This window comes from Triticum dicoccoides, chromosome 2A, assembly GCF_002162155.2.
Source record: "Triticum dicoccoides isolate Atlit2015 ecotype Zavitan chromosome 2A, WEW_v2.0, whole genome shotgun sequence".
Classification (NCBI taxonomy): domain Eukaryota; kingdom Viridiplantae; phylum Streptophyta; class Magnoliopsida; order Poales; family Poaceae; genus Triticum; species Triticum dicoccoides.
The window spans coordinates 379,960,223-379,976,527 of record NC_041382.1 but is presented as its reverse complement, the minus strand read 5'-3'; positions in this window follow the sequence as shown (position 1 = coordinate 379,976,527).

The following is a 16,305-nucleotide window of genomic DNA, read 5'->3' as shown; positions in this document are numbered from 1 at the left end:
TCCTCGATCCGCGTGCCGGCCCGATCTGGATCTGAGAGGGTTGACTTTTTCCCAGAGAACCCTAATTTTTTGCATTCCTGCACATGCTATAACTTTGCATCTGTAGCTCCAATTTGCGCATGTAACGTATCGGAATGTTCGTCTCAAAGAGTACATCATTTCATCTCATTGGATCATTTCCATTTGAGCTCATCTTGATACCCGAAATGCTGTTGGAAGAGGGCTATGTGATAAATTTGCCAGATCTGTTTCATCAAATAGATATTTGTCATTTTTGTCATGATTAATGTGTGCATTATATGTTCCTGAGCTCTACATGAGTTTTGTTATATGCCATGTCATCTTTAAAGAGGTGCTTACCATGTATTTTTGTGATATGTGTGGTGACTAGCACAAGCTTCCAAAGTAGCGTAATCGGTAATGCTGATTTTAGGGACTTAGAATTTCACAAAGTCCTTGTTCTGTTTTTGTCGGTATGCCATATGTTCATGTTGTTTCCTAGTGATCCGTGCCTCTTTTGAGGATGATCTGTAAGGATGTTTTATTAACCTTGTGGTGCTCTATCCATCCATGTCTTTGTTTGCATTTATGGAGAACTCTAGCTTGAGTCAATCGAGCTCTACTTTTGCTATATCGTGAATCCTGGCAGATTGTTGACATGTTAGCGAATTTGCCGAGGATGTTGCTATTGATCCGTGCATGCTATGTTGTTGTTCTTGCCATGTCTATCTTCTATGATATCTATTCTTGATGGGTGTATGCTTAGTTTGTCATGCCATGCTCTGTAGTCAGTGCATCGAGCTCGTAAACATGCCTGTTCGTTAACTGATTTGCATGCTCCAGTTTTTCACCAAGTCTGAGATCAGTTTATGTTTTTGCCATGTTCACATGCTTGCAATTGTATTTTCTGGTCCCTTTTGGCTCAATGTCACTAAGGGACTTTTGTTAAGTGCTTTGAGTAGCTTCATGCCATGCCTTGCTTTGCCATGTTAAGTTCCTGTAGCATGTAGTTTTCATGCTCTAAAGTGTGCTTCCTGATGTTAAATTCCAGTTATCATTTGCACTTTTGCCTATGTCTGAAACCTGTTATCATTTGCATTTTTGCCATGCTTGTTTGAACCTGTTAGTGGATGAATTAGCCGTAGCTCAGCGTTCATCTTTGGTCAAGCATCATGAGTGGATCCCTGCCATGTATTTTGTTGTCATGTTTGAGTGCTGTAGCATATTTATCTTGATGCATTTAGATGGCTACTTGCTGATTATCGCAGACCGGTGCCATATTTGTTTTGCTTGCCATTTCCAAACCGTGCATCCGATTCCGGTGATCTTTATATCGATTTCAACCGAAATCACCTCACCTTTGCAATGGGACACTTGTATTTCCAAGTTGAGGCCAGGTCCAATCATTCCTTGTCAAATCATGCATATGCATCACATACTGCATCCCGAATATCATACCATGTTTGCATCATGTTATTTGAGCATTGCACGTGGTTGATTGTGTTCTGTTTGCTTGTTGTTCTTGTTTGGGTAGAGACGGGAGACGATTTCGTGAACAAGGAGTCCATTGAGTTCTCTTACGAGGATCAAGTCAACTATGACAACTTTGCAGGCAATATTATCATACCCTCGAAATCACTTCTATCTTTGCTTGATAGATACTCGCTATTTTGCTATGCCTATGCTATGATACCTACCACTTGCTTATCATGCCTCCTAATTTGCCATGTCAAACCTCTAACCCACCATGTCCTAGCAAACCGTTGATTGGCTATGTTACCGCTTTGCTCAGCCCCTCTTATAGCGTTGCTAGTTGCAGGTGAAGATTGGAGATCGTTCCTTGTTGAAACATTGTTTATTGTTGGGATATCACCATATTATCTTGTTATCTTAATGCAACTATATACTTGGTAAAGGGTGGAAGGCTCGGCCTTTTGCCTAGTGTTTTGTTCCACTCTTGCCGCCCTAGTTTCCGTCATATCGGTGTTATGTTCCCAGATTTTGCGATCCTTACGCGGTAGGGTTATAATGGGAACCCCTTGACAGTTCGCCTTGAATAAAACTCCTCCAGCAATGCCCAACCTTGGTTTTACCATTTGCCACCTAGCCTCTTTTTCCCTTGGGTTTCTGGAGCCCAGGGGTCATCTTTATTTAAACCCCCCTGGGCCAGTGCTCCTCTGAGTGTTGGTCCGACTGAGCTGCCTATGGGGCCGCCTCGGGGAAACTTGAGGGTTGGTTTTACTCGTAGCTAGTCTCATCTGAGTGTGCCCTAAGAACGAGATATGTGCAGCTCCTATTGGGATTTGTCGGCACATTCGGGCGGTGTTGCTGGACTTGTTTTACCATTGTCGAGGATGTCTTGTAAAACCGAGATGCCGAGTCTGATCGGAATGTCTCGAGAGAAGGAATATCGTTCGTTGACCGTGAGAGCTTGTGATGGGCTAAGTTGGGACTCCCCTGCAGGGATTTGAACTTTCGAAAGCCGTGCCCGCGGTTATGGGCAGATGGGAATTTGTTAATGTCCAGTTGTATATAACATGAAACTTAACTTAATGAAAATGAATCAACCGCGTGTGTAACCGTGATGGTCTCTTCTCGGCGGAGTCCGGGAAGTGAACACGATGTTGGAGTAATGCTTGATGTAGGTTGTTCTAGGATCACTTCTTGATCATAGTTGTTCGTCCGTGCTTTTGCCTTCTCTTCTCGCTCTCATTTGCGCATGTTAGCCACCATATATGCTAGTCGCTTGCTGCAGTTCCACATCATACCTTTGCATTACCTATAAGCTTAAATAGTCTTGATTGCGAGGGTGCGAGATTGCTGAGTCCCCGTGACTCACAGTTTACCTCCAAAACCATATGCAAGGACCGATGATACCTTTCCAGACGATGCGCTTGAGCTCAAGTGGGAGTTCGATGAAGACTCTCGCCGTTACTATGTGTCTTTCCCAGATGATCAGTAGTGGTGCCCAGTTGGGGCGATTGGGGACTTTGTCGCATGTGGGGGTTGATCTTTATTTTGGTACCGTAGTCGGACCATGAGTGTATTGGATGATTGTAATGTTATTCATGTATTTGTGTGATGTGGCGAGTATAAGCCAACTATGTATCCTTTTCCCCTTTTATCTATTTACATGGGTTGTTGTGAAGATTACCTTACTTGCGACACTGCTTTCAATGCGGTTATGCCTCTAAGTCGTGCTTCGACACGTAGGAGATATAGCCGCATCGAGGGCGTTACAAGATGGTAATCGGAGCCTTCCCCGACCTTAGGAGCCCCCTACTTGATCGAATCGTTGGTGTTGTTGAGTCTAGAAAAATGTTTTGAGTCATTTTGGAATTATATATCGGAGAGTTTAGGAATTATTTTTACTCCTCGGTCCCTTCATCGCTTTGGTAAGGCATCCTGGCATAGAGTTTTGACTCTTCTCTTCTCAAATTTCACTAAAAAAAATTTAGGATCACGCGGGTATCTTGGAATCGTTCCGATCGATTTGTGACGAGAACATTGTTCTTGGTGCCTCCTGTCATTTAGGGGTTGTGGCAGTGTCCCGGGGAGTTGAGCTCCGAGGTGTTGTCGTCACAATTTTTTCGTTGAGATTATGGAATACCTGAGTTTCGCCGACATAAAAAATCTCTTTTATGCAGTTGTTGGTGAGATAACCTCGACGCCACCCAGTACTGGGGCGGGAGTTTGGGAGTATTGCCATAACTTGTATAGCGGATGCTTTTCGAAGGTTGAGGTAGATGATTTCCGAAGTTTTTCTCGGTTATGTGTTGAAGGATGGATACAGCTGGATGTAGGATTTGCTAGATTTGGGTGAGATATTATGCTTCCCCTGTATCCCCAACACCTGATTGCATAACCGGAAAGGTTCGGGAGTTTCATAGGTGGGAATTCTTCTAGCTCTAGTTCTTCTTCCGCGGATATTTGGTTTGAGATTGGGTGATCCTTACCGAGTATTCGTTCTTGGTCCGTACCTTATTGTTTTTTCTTCTACATAAATTCTAAGTGGCTTCTCAATTTATGGATATGTGACCATTTCAATTGGAATGCATTCGTTCATTTTGTTCGGATGTGAAGACTATATGTTGCATTTTCAATCCGTTTGAATCACCTTCAATATTTGTCTGTCAATGTGCTGACGGATGTCAACCTCTTCAGGATGGCTCCTCCAACGCGCACGACTCCGGATCCTGATCCGCCACTACCACCTCCACCTCTGGATGCATGGCAAGCTGTGATGGCCGCTACCAATGCAAACACGCAGCTGATCATGCAACTTCTTCAAGAGCGCAACCAAGGGAACCAGGGTCATGGCAACAATTAGAATCAGTTTGCTACACCCAACCAGTTCCTTGCTAACCAGCCAAAGACCTTCAGCAATTGTGTTGAGGCAACAGACGCTGATGATTGGCTCGTGGACATATGCAAGCATTTCGAGTGCAGTAACGTCAGGCCTGAGGACTTTGTCAAGTTCGCTTCCTTCCAACTCAAAGACCAAGCTGCAGAATGGTTTCAAAAGTACAAAGATTCCAGAGGAGGCCGTGTGATTACCAGGGATGAATTCCGTCAAGACTTCAAAGCTCATAATATTCCTCAGAGCGTGGTTGAAAGCAAGCGTGAGGAATTCCGCAACCTGAAGCAAGGCACTATGTCTGTTTACGAGTACAACAAGATGTTTCAGAAGCTCGCCCGTTTTGCTAAGCAAGACGTCCCTGACGAGAAGAGCATGATATACTAGTTCAGGGGTGGTCTTAGAGAAGAAATCCAGCTAGCTCTTGTCTTATTTGAGCCCAAGAGGTACGATGAGTTTTACAACATGGCAGTGAAGAAAGAGACTGCTCAACTAAAGTGCGATGCTTCCAAGAAGCGAGTCAGAGATGCTACTCCTTCTTCCTCAACTCAAGTGACTAAGCAGCAGAAGTATTGGCTTCCTCCTCCTCCGTTCCGTCAGCCTTATCAGAAGAAGAGCAAAGGTGGCAGTGGATCTTCCCACCCACCCAACCCTGGCTTTCAGAATAAGACTTCGTCTCAAGCTCCAAGATCAAGTGCTCCATATCACCGTCCGCTCTCGGAGGTCACGTGCAACAAGTGCCAACAGAAGGGTCACTATGCCAACAAATGCTTCAATCAGAGGCGTCTCCCTCCTCCTCCTCCTCCTGTGAGATCGGCAAGTACAGCTGTGGTCAAGCATAACCCCAAGCATGCCAAGGTCAACTTGATGAATGCAGCTCAGGCAGAGGACTCGTCAGATGTCATCATGGGTAACCTTCCTGCTAACGATATTTCAGCTAAAGTACTTTTTGACTCTGGTGCATCGCATTCCTTCATGGCATTCCCATTTGCATCAGAGAACAATTTTGGTACTAAGGCATTACCTAGAGCATTGCAAGTTGTTTCCCTGGCTAAGTGTCTGAGTTCTAGCATGATGGTTCCGGATATTTCTATCATGATGGGTGATTTCAAGTTTCCGGCTTCTCCAATGGTCCTTGGTAACTCGGATATTGATCTTATTCTTGGAATGGACTAGCTTTCTAAGCACAAGGCTCAGCTTGATTGCGCAGCCAGGCAGATTCAATTGACTCATTCGTCTGAGGATGTAATTGTCTTTGCCGCTCGGGATAATACCATCCGTCTGTTTTCTCTCAATGAGAAGGGTGAACTGGATGCCATCTCTCAAATTCCAGTCGTTTGCGAATATCAAGATGTCTTTCCACAAGAGCTTCCAGGAATGCCTCCGCACCGGCCAGTTGAATTCGTTATCGATCTTGAGCCGGGCACGGAACCTGTTTGCAAACGTCCTTACAAGCTTGGACCTGAAGAGTTGAAGGAGCTGAAGAAGCAACTCGATATTCAAGAGCGTATGGGTCTCATCCGACCTAGTTCTTCTGCGTGGGGCTGTGGAGTTCTTTTTGTGAAGAAGAAGGATCGAATGGACCGACTTTGTGTTGACTACCGTCCATTGAACAAGAAGACTATAAAGAACAAGTACCCACTTCCCAACATTAACGAGCTGTTTGAACAACTCAAAGGTGCTCAAGTATTCTCCAAGCTTGATCTTCGTATGGGCTATCACCAGATCCGAATTCGTGAGCAAGATATCCCCAAGACGGCGTTCAGAACAAGCTATGGTTCATATGAATACATTGTCATGTCTTTTGGCCTCGTCAATGCTCCGCCGACTTTCTCTCGCATGATGAACTTCATTTTCAACGCCTACACAAATGACTTCGTCTTGGTCTACCTCGATGACATTTTGGTCTTTTCCAAGAACAAGGAAGATCATGCCAAGCACTTGCATTTGGTGCTCGATAAGCTCAGAGAACATCAGTTCTACGCCAAGTTTTCAAAGTGTGAGTTTTGGCTCAATGAGGTTCTCTATCTTGGGCATATCATCTCTGCCAAGGGCATAGCGGTGAATCCTGAGAAGGTGTCTGCAATTGTGAATTGGGAAGCACCTCAGAACGTGAAGCAACTCCGCAGCTTCCTTGATCTCGCAAGCTACTGTCGAAGGTTCGTTGAGAACTTTTCAAAGATCGCAAAGCCGCTTTCCAACCTTCTCTAGAAGCACGTCAAGTATGTTTGGTCTCCTGAATGTGACATCGCTTTCAACACCTTGAAAGAGAAATTAGTCACTGCTCAAGTTCTGACTCCTCCTGATGAATCCAAACCGTTCGAGGTCTTCTGTGATGCCTCTCTTCAAGGTCTTGGTGCAATGTTGATGCAAGAGAAGAAAGTTGTGGCTTATACCTCTCACCAGTTGAAGCCCAACGAGAAGAACTAACCCACTCATGACCTCGAGTTGGCGGCAGTTGTGCATGCTCTTTTGACTTGGAGACATCTCTTATTGGGAAGAAAAGTGGACATCTTCACTGACCACAAGAGTCTCAAGTACATCTTCACTCTGCCTAATCTCAAGCTTAGGCAGACTCATTGGGTCGAAATGATTCAAGAGTATAATCCGAGTATCGAATATACTATAGGAAAGGCCAATGTAATTGCTGACGCATTGAGCAGGTAGGCTTACTGCAACAGTCTGATTCTCAAGCCTCACCAACCCGAGCTTTGTGAAGCTTTCCGCAAATTCAACCTGCAAGTTGTTCCTCAAGGTTTCCTCGCCAACCTTCAAGTCTCTCCTACTTTGGAAGATTAGATTCGTGAGGCTCAACTTCTTGATGCTATGGTGAAGAAGGTGAAGATTGGGATTGCCAAGAGTCAACCCAAGTACAAGTGCTATCGTCTTGATGACAAGGGTACTCTCTTCTACGAGGATCGCATTGTCGTGCCTAAAGGTGACCTTCATAAAGTCATTATGAATGAGGCTCACAATTCACTCCTCTCTATCCACCCTGGAAGTACAAAGATTTACCAGGATCTGAAGTAGGCGTATTGGTGGACTCGAATGAGGCGCGAGATTGCTCAATTCGTGAATGAATGTGATGTCTGCAGAAGAGTGAAGGCAGAACACCAACGACCAGCTGGTCTCCTCCAACCACTTGCCATTCCAGAATGGAAGTTTGACCACATTGAGATGGACTTCGTGACGGGATTTCCAAAGTCCAAGCATGGCAATGATGCTATATTTGTTGTCATCGACGAACTCACTAAAGTGGCTCATTTCCTGCCTATCAAGGAGTCTATCACCACAGCTGAATTGGCGGAGCTGTATACCTCTCGGATTGTCTCTCTACATGGTATTCCGCAGTTGATCTCTTTAGACCATGGCAACATCTTTACCTCGAAGTTTTGGGATTCTTTTCAGAAGGCCATGGGCACCAACATCCGTTTGAGCACATCTTTTCATCCTCAAACTAGCGGCCAAGTCGAGCGTGTCAATCAGATTCTTGAAGATATGCTCAGGGCTTGCATTATCTCTTTCGGTATGAAGTGGGAAGATTGTCTTCCATATGCTGAGTTCTCCCACAACAACAGCTTTCAAGCGAGTTCCGGCAAGGCCCCATTTGAAATTATCTATGGCAGGAAGTGCCGTACTCCTCTTAACTGGTCAGAGACCGGTGAACATCAACTTCTTGGAAATGACTTGATCACAGAGGAAGAAGAGATGTGCAAAGTCATTCGTGATAACCTCAAAGCAGCGCAATCGCGCCAGAAGAGCTACTATGATAGTAAGCATCGTGATTTGGCTTTCGAGATCGGCGACCATGTTTACCTACGCGTCTCTCCAATGAAAGGTACTCATCGCTTCGGTATCAAAGGGAAGCTTGCCCCTAGATACGTGGGTCCTTTCAAGATCGTCAGCAAGAGAGGCGATCTCGCTTATCAACTCCAGCTTCCTTCCAAATTTGCAAATGTGCACGACGTGTTCCATGCCTCTCAGCTACGCAAGTGCTTCAAGACTCCTGACCGCACCGTCAACTTCGAAGACATTGATCTCCAAGAAGACCTTTCTTATCGTGAGCACCCAGTTGCTATTTTTGAAGAAACTGAGCGCAACACTCGCAATAAGTCAATCAAATTCCTCAAAGTCAAGTGGTCACACCATTCCGACCGTGAAGCCACCTGGGAACGCGAGGATCACCTCCGTTCTGAGTACCCGGCGTTTTTCCAGTCCTAGATCTCGTGATGAGATCCTTTCATAGTGGTGGAGTGTTGTAACACCCCGTATGTAATTTACCTTATATGTATCCCAACTCTTGCCGTTTCTGGCACTAAGTTATTTTATTTTCCTCGGGTTCGGGTTTTGTCTCCGTGTGTTGTTGCCTTTGTCATGCATCTCATATCATGTCATCATGTGCATTGCATTTGCATACGTGTTCGTCTCACGCATCCGAGCATTTTCCCCGTTGTCCGTTTTGCATTTCGGCGCTCCTATCTCCTCCGGTGGTCCTTTCTACCTCTTTTCGTATGTGGGGGTTAACCATTTCCGGATTGGACCGAGACTTGCCAAGCGGCCTTGGTTTACTACCGGTAGACTACCTGTCAAGTTTTGTGCCATTTGGACTTCGTTTGATACTCAAACGGTTAACCGAGGGACCGAGAAGGCCTTGTTTGTGTTGCCGCCCAACACCCTTCCAATTTGGCCCAAAACCCACCTAAACCCTCTCCATAATCTAGAGCGTTCGATCACGATCGCGTGGCTGAAAACCGTGCTCAAATTGGAGCCTCCTAGCACCTCCTACCTATAAAATAGCATCTCCCCCGAAATTTTCGGGTCATTCCACCCCCTAACCCTAGCCCCGCTCCTCTCCGCGTGAAAGGACACGTCCGCCGGCCGCCGGACACACCGCCGCCACCACTCCGGGGCTGCCACGTGGCCCTGCGCCGCCTCCCACCGCTCCGGCCCGGGAGGCCCAAGTCGGGCCCGCGCGAGCCCGCGCGCCCTGCGCCTTCACCCGCAAACCCCGCCGCCGTCTTCCTCCCGTCCGGCCGCCCGACGCTGCCGCCCGCCATCCCCGGCCGCTGAGCTCCGCCGAGCTCCGGCGACCTCGTCGCCCATCGCGTGGCCGCGCTGCCCCTGCCTCCGCCGACCTCCGCCCCGCCTCCTCACCGGGGTCACCTCGTCGCCGGCCCCGGCGACCTCCTCCACCGGCCAGCTCCCTCAACTCCGGCCTCCCTCGCTACTCCGGTAAACAGTGAATCCGGCGACCTCCTCGATCCGTGCGCCGGCCAGATCTGGATCTGAGAGGGTTGACTTTTTCCCAGAGAACCCTAATTTTTTGCATTCTTGCACATGCTATAACTTTGCATCCGTAGCTCCGATTTGCGTGTGTAGCATATCAATATGTTCGCCTCAATGAGTACATCATTTCATATCATTGCATCATTTTCATTTGAGCTCATCTTGATGCCCGAAATTCTGTTGGAAGAGGGCTATGTGATAAATTTGCCAGATCTGTTTCATCAAATAGATATTTGTCATTTTTGCCATGATTAATGTGTGCATGATATGCTCCTGAGCTGTACATGAGTTTTGTTATATGCCATGCCATCTTTACAGAGATGCTTACCATGTATTTTTGTGATATGTGTGGTGAATAGGACAAGCTTCCAAAGTAGCGTAATCGGTAATGCTGATTTCAGGGACTTAGAATTTCACAAAGTCCTTGTTCTGTTTTTGTCTATATGCCATATGTTCATGTTGTTTCTTAGTGATCCGTGCCTCTTTTGAGGATGATCTGTAAGGATGTTTTGTTAAACTTGTGGTGCTCTATCCATCCATATCTTTGTTTGCATTTATGGAGAACCCTAGCTTGAGTCAATAGAGCTCTATGTTTGCTATATCGTGAATCCTGGCAGATTGTTGACATGTTAGCGATTTTGCCGAGGATGTTGCTATTGATCCGTGCATGCTATGTTGTTGTTCTTGCCATGTCTAGCTTCTATGATATGTATTCTTGATGGGTGTATGCTTAGTTTGTCATGCCATGCTTTGTAGTGAGTGCATCAAGCTCGTAAACATGCCTGCTCGTTAACTGATTTGCATGCTCCAGTTTTTCACCAAGTCTGAGATATGTTTATGTTTTTGCCATGTTCACATGCTTGCAATTGTATTTTCTGATCCTTTTGGCTCAAGGTCACTAAGGGACTTTTGTTAAGTGTTTTGAGTAGCTTCATGACATGCCTCGCTGTGCCATGTTAATTTCCTGTAGCATGTAGTTTTCATGCTCTAAAGTGTGCTTCCCGATGTTAAATTCCAGACATGTGTTAATTTCACTAAGTCTGAAACCTGTTATCATTTGCACTTTTTCCATGCTTGTTTGAACCTGTTAGTGGATGAATTAGCCGTAGCTTAGTGTTCATATTTTGTCAAGCATCATGAGTGGATCCCTGCCATGTATTTTGTTGTCTTGTTTGAGTGCTGTAGCATATTTATCTTGATGCATTTAGATGGCTACTTGCTGATTATCGCAGACTGGTGCCATATTTGTTTTGCTTGCCATTTCCAAACCGTGCATCCGATTCCGGTGATCTTCATATCGATTTCAACCGAAATCACCTCACCTTTCCAGTGGCACTCTTGGATTTCCAAGTTGAGGCCAGGTCCAATCATTCCTTGTCAAATCTTGCATATGCATCACATACCGCATCCCGCATATCATACCATGTTTGCATCATGTTGTTTGAGCATTGCACTTGGTTGATTGTGTTCCGTTTGCTTGTTGTTCTTGTTTGGGTAGAGACGGGAGACGATTTCGTGAACGAGGAGCCCGTTGAGTTCTCTTACGAGGATCAAGTCAACTCTGACAACTTTGCAGGCAAGATTATCATACCCTCGAAATCACTTCTATCTTCGCTTGATAGATGCTCGCTCTTTTGCTATGCCTATGCTATGATACCTACCACTTGCTTATCATGCCTCCCAAATTGCCATGTCAAACCTCTAACCCACCATGTCCTAGAAAACCGTTGATTGGCTATGTTACCGCTTTGCTCAGCCCCTCTTATAGCGTTGCTAGTTGCAGGTGAAGATTGGAGATCGTTCCTTGTTGAAACATTGTTTATTGTTGGGATATCACCATATTATCTTTTTATCTTAATGCACCTATATACTTGGTAAAGGGTGGAAGGCTCGGCCTTTTGCCTAGTGTTTTGTTCCACTCTTGCCGCCCTAGTTTCTGTCATATCGGTGTTATGTTCCTGGATTTTGCGTTCCTTACGCGGTTGGGTTATAATGGGAACCCCTTGACTGTTCGCCTTGAATAAAACTCCTCCAGCAATGCCCAACCTTGGTTTTACCATTTGCCACCTAGCCTCTTTTTCCCTTGGGTTTCCAGAGCCCAAGGGTCATCTTTATGTCAACCCCCGTGGGCCAGTGCTCCTCTGAGTGTTGGTCCGACTGAGCTGCCTGCGGGGCCACCTCAGGGAAACTTGAGGGTTGGTTTTACTCGTACCTAGTCTCATCTGAGTGTGCCCTAAGAACGAGATATGTGCAACTCCTATCGGGATTTGTCGGCACATTCGGGCAGTGTTGCTGGATTTGTTTTACCATTGTCGAGGATGTCTTGTAAAACCGAGATGCCGAGTCTGATCGGAATGTCTCGGGGAAGGAATATCCTTCATTGACCGTGAGAGCTTGTGATGGGCTAAGTTGGGACTCCGTTGCAGGGATTTGAACTTTCGAAAGCCGTGCCCGCAGTTATGGGCAGATGGGAATTTGTTAATGTCCGGTTGTAGATAACATGAAACTTAACTTAATTAAAATGAATCAACCGCGTGTGTAACCGTGATGGTCTCTTCTCGGCGGAGTGCGGGAAGTGAGCACAATGTTGGAGTAATGCTTGACGTAGGTTGTTCTAGGATCACTTCTTGATCATAGTTGTTCGTCCGTGCTTTTGCCTTCTCTTCTCGCTCTCATTTGCGCATGTTAGCCACCATATATGCTAGTCGCTTGCTGCAGTTCCACATCATACCTTTGCCTTACCTATAAGCTTAAATAGTCTTGATCGCGAGGGTGCGAGATTGCTGAGTCCCCGTGACTCACAGTTTACTTCCAAAACCAGATGCAGGGACCGATGATACCTTTGCAGATGATGCGCTTGAGCTCAAGTGGGAGTTCGATGAAGACTCTCGCCATTACTATGTGTCTTTCCTAGATGATCAGTAGTGGTGCCTAGTTGGGGCGATCGGGGACTTTGTCGCATGTGGGGGTTGATCTTTATTTTGGTACCGTAGTCGGACCATGAGTGTATTGGATGACTGTAATGTTATTCATGTATTTGTGTGACATGGTGAGTGTAAGCCAACTATGTATCCTTTTCCCCTTTTATCTATTTACATGGGTTGTTGTGAAGATTACCTTACTTGCGACACTGCTTTCAATACGGTTATGCCTCTAAGTTGTGCTTCGACACGTAGGAGATATAGCCGCATCAAGGGCGTTACAATTAATGCAACCGGAGGATATTACTCACTGTGTTTCCTCGACGCATATTCCGGATACCATCAAATCAAAATGAAGGAGTCCGACCAAGCTGCAACAGCATTCATCACTCCATATGGGCCATTCTTCTTCAACACCATGCCCTTCGGGCTCAAGAATGCTGGCGCCACCTACCAACGCATGATCAACACATGCCAGGAGAAACAGATCGGAAAGACAGTTGAAGCCTATGCGGACGACGTCATAATCATGAAAAGGCACGTCGAAACACTAATAGACGACCTATGTCTCACATTTGACAACCTCCGCGCATGTGATAACCTTCGCCCAGCAGCTCATTCCGAAAAAGTGTGTTTTTGGCGTCCCCGCAAGAAAGCTGCTGGGCTTCATCGTTTCCAATAGAGGAATTGAAGCAAATCCAGCCAAAATCCGAGCTCTGTCACAATTGGCTATGCCAACAGACCTTAAACAAGTCCAAAAATCCGTGGGTTGCATGGCAGCTCTAAGCCGCTTATCTCCTGATTGGGAGAAAAGGCACTGCCACTATATCGCCTTCTACGGCGAACCGATCACTTCGAGTGGACAGATGCGTCAATAGCAGGACTGGAAGAAATAAAAACCCTTCTAGTGAGCAACCCAATCCTGGCCGCCCCAAACGTCGGCGAACACATGTTGCTATACATATCGGCAACACATCATGTGGTGAGCTCCGTGCTCGTCGTTGAACGAGAACTGGACGGACACAAATTCCCGCTTCAGAAGTCAGTATACTACGTATCCTCTGTCCTTACACCATGCAAATCCTGGTACCCCCGTAATCAAAAGATAGCATACGCGGTCTTCAATGCATCCCGAAATATACGACACTACTTCCAGGAGTGTTCGATCACGGTGGTTTCTGAAGTACCACTCAATGACATAATAAAAAACCGCGGTGCCACGTGCCAGATTGCCAAATGGGCCATTGATCTCCTTCCATTTGATATCACATACAACCCACGTCAAACTATTAAATCCCAAGTACTGGCTGACTTCGTCGCCGACTGGACAGAGGCCAAACTCCCTAAAGAGTACATCACATATTCCAATTGGGTTATGTATTTTGATGGCTCCAAAATGCTGGCAGGGTTAGGAGCGGGCGTCGTTTTGATGTCCCCCACTGGTGACGTCGTTCAGTACGTACTCCAAATACTATACACAGACTCCAACAATGCAGCCGAATACAAGGCCTTATAGCATTATCTCCGGATGGTTGTCTCCATGGACATACAACGCCTGGAATAGCGCGGGGAATCAAACCTTGCAATATCTCAAATAAATGGAGACTTTGATGCCAAAGATCCAAACTGGAATAGCGCGGGGAATCAAACCTTATCATAATTTCGTCCTAAAAATGTTGGCTCGGTTCGAGGGGCTCAAGTTCCATCACGTGGTCTGAGAAAGTAATCAAGTGGCGGACGTTCTTGCTCGTATCGGCGCCAAGCGCGACCCCGTCCCACCTAATATCTTTCTGGAAAGGCTTTTTAAGCCATCCGTGGTGTGGCAGGGGGAAAGTGACAATACTAGTCCGGATCCAAACACAACCCCATATTTCGAACCCACTAATATCATCGGCGGCAGCTCCTGGCTGAGATTCACGCCGGTCTCGGCGGGCACCACGCCGCAGCTCGGGCCCTTGTTAGCAAGGCCTTCCGTACAGGGTTTTATTGGCCGACGTCCCGAGCAGATGCACAGGACCTTGTCCAACGTTGCGTCGGATGCCAACTCTTCACCAACCAAAGCCATATGCCCCCCACCCTACAAACAATCCCCATCACTTTGCCTTTTGCGTCCTGGGGACTAGACATGGTTGGACCCCTTAAAGGAGGAAGCCATAAGAAAAAATATCTGCTGGTTATGGTGGATAAATTCACTGAGTGGATAGAGCCCAAACTAGTTAAAACAGCCGAGTCTGGGCCGGTGATAGAATTCATATCCGGCGTTGTACACCGTTATGGCGTTCCACACAGCATCATCACTGATAACGGCTCAAACTTCAGAACTGACGAAGTGAAGACTTGGTGAGCTAATCTAGGCATCAAGCTCGATTACGCCTCCGTCTATCATCCGCAGACAAATGGTCAAGTCGAACGAGCCAATTGTCTTATTATGAGCGGCATCAAGCCTAGACTAGTGCGGTCTTTGAAAGAATCAGACAAGCACTGGGTTGATGAGCTCGACTCCGTACTCTGGGGACTGCGGATCACGCCCAATCGCACTACCGGATACACACCATTCTTCATGGTGTATGGCGTGGAGGCAGTGTTACCCTACGACATTATTCATGACTCACCCCGAGTGTGCATGTACGAAGAGAGAGAGGCCAAGCTGGATCAGCAGGACAACTTAGATGTCCTGGAGGAAGAGCGCAACGTCGCGAAAGCACGTTCTGCATTTTATCAACAGTAGGCTCACACGTATCAAAGCAGAGAAGTGCATGCCAAGATTTATAATGTTGGCGAACTCGTTCTACGCCTGCCGAAGAAGAAAAAGGACAAGCTCAAGCCCAAGTGGGAGGGTCCCTTCATCATTGACGAAGTTCTCACCGGAGGAGCGTACCGCTTGCGTGATGCGTCAGACAATCGCTTAGAGCCGAACCCCTGGAACGTGGCAAGATTTCGACGATTCTATGCCTAGCGCCGAACCCTGTGTTCGTCTCCTTCTTCCTGTTGTTTCCATTATTTTTTCTCTCTTTTCATTTTTTCTATGTAGCTTTAAAGCTTTCGTGCAGCTAGACCATACACCCCTGACGCATATATATTCAAATATGTATGTCCATTACACCTGGGGGCTTCTTGGACAGAAGCTTGCTATTATTATTTTCCGAGCATTAAGCTCATTACATATGCGTTTTCCCATATGTACCTTTTCGTCGCCATTATATGCATCGATATGACTTAAGTTTTGGCCAAGCGGGGTTGCCTGGCTCCTGTGCTTATACCCTATGTTCCCTTTAGTTCGGCTAGGGCATAAAGGGAGCACCTCTGCGATTGTTACTGTCGGGTCATCCGGATGTGTACCTCAGACTGGGTGAAGCCGAAAGCTAGTGTTCGTAAGGGAATATTCGGTCGGTGGATTAAAGATATTTTTTCGCATTCACTCCATTGTGAACACCTAGAAGTCACGCATACTGCGATTTTTCAATCAAAGTTTGGACATGCCCATTAACGCATGCACACCCAGGGAAAGGAACCCTTAACGGAACTATTCTCTCTGGAAGATGTTTCTTACAACTTTAATGTAATATAACATAACTAGCCGGATAAAACTATTTTGTTCAAGCAACTATGACCCCTATGTCTGGTTTCCATGCATACCCGGTCGATTTGGCCGCACGGTTATTCGGAAACACTCCCCACCTTTGGGTCCCGAGGTTGAAGCGAAAAGGTCTACCATGACAATCATTTTACAATTCAACTAGG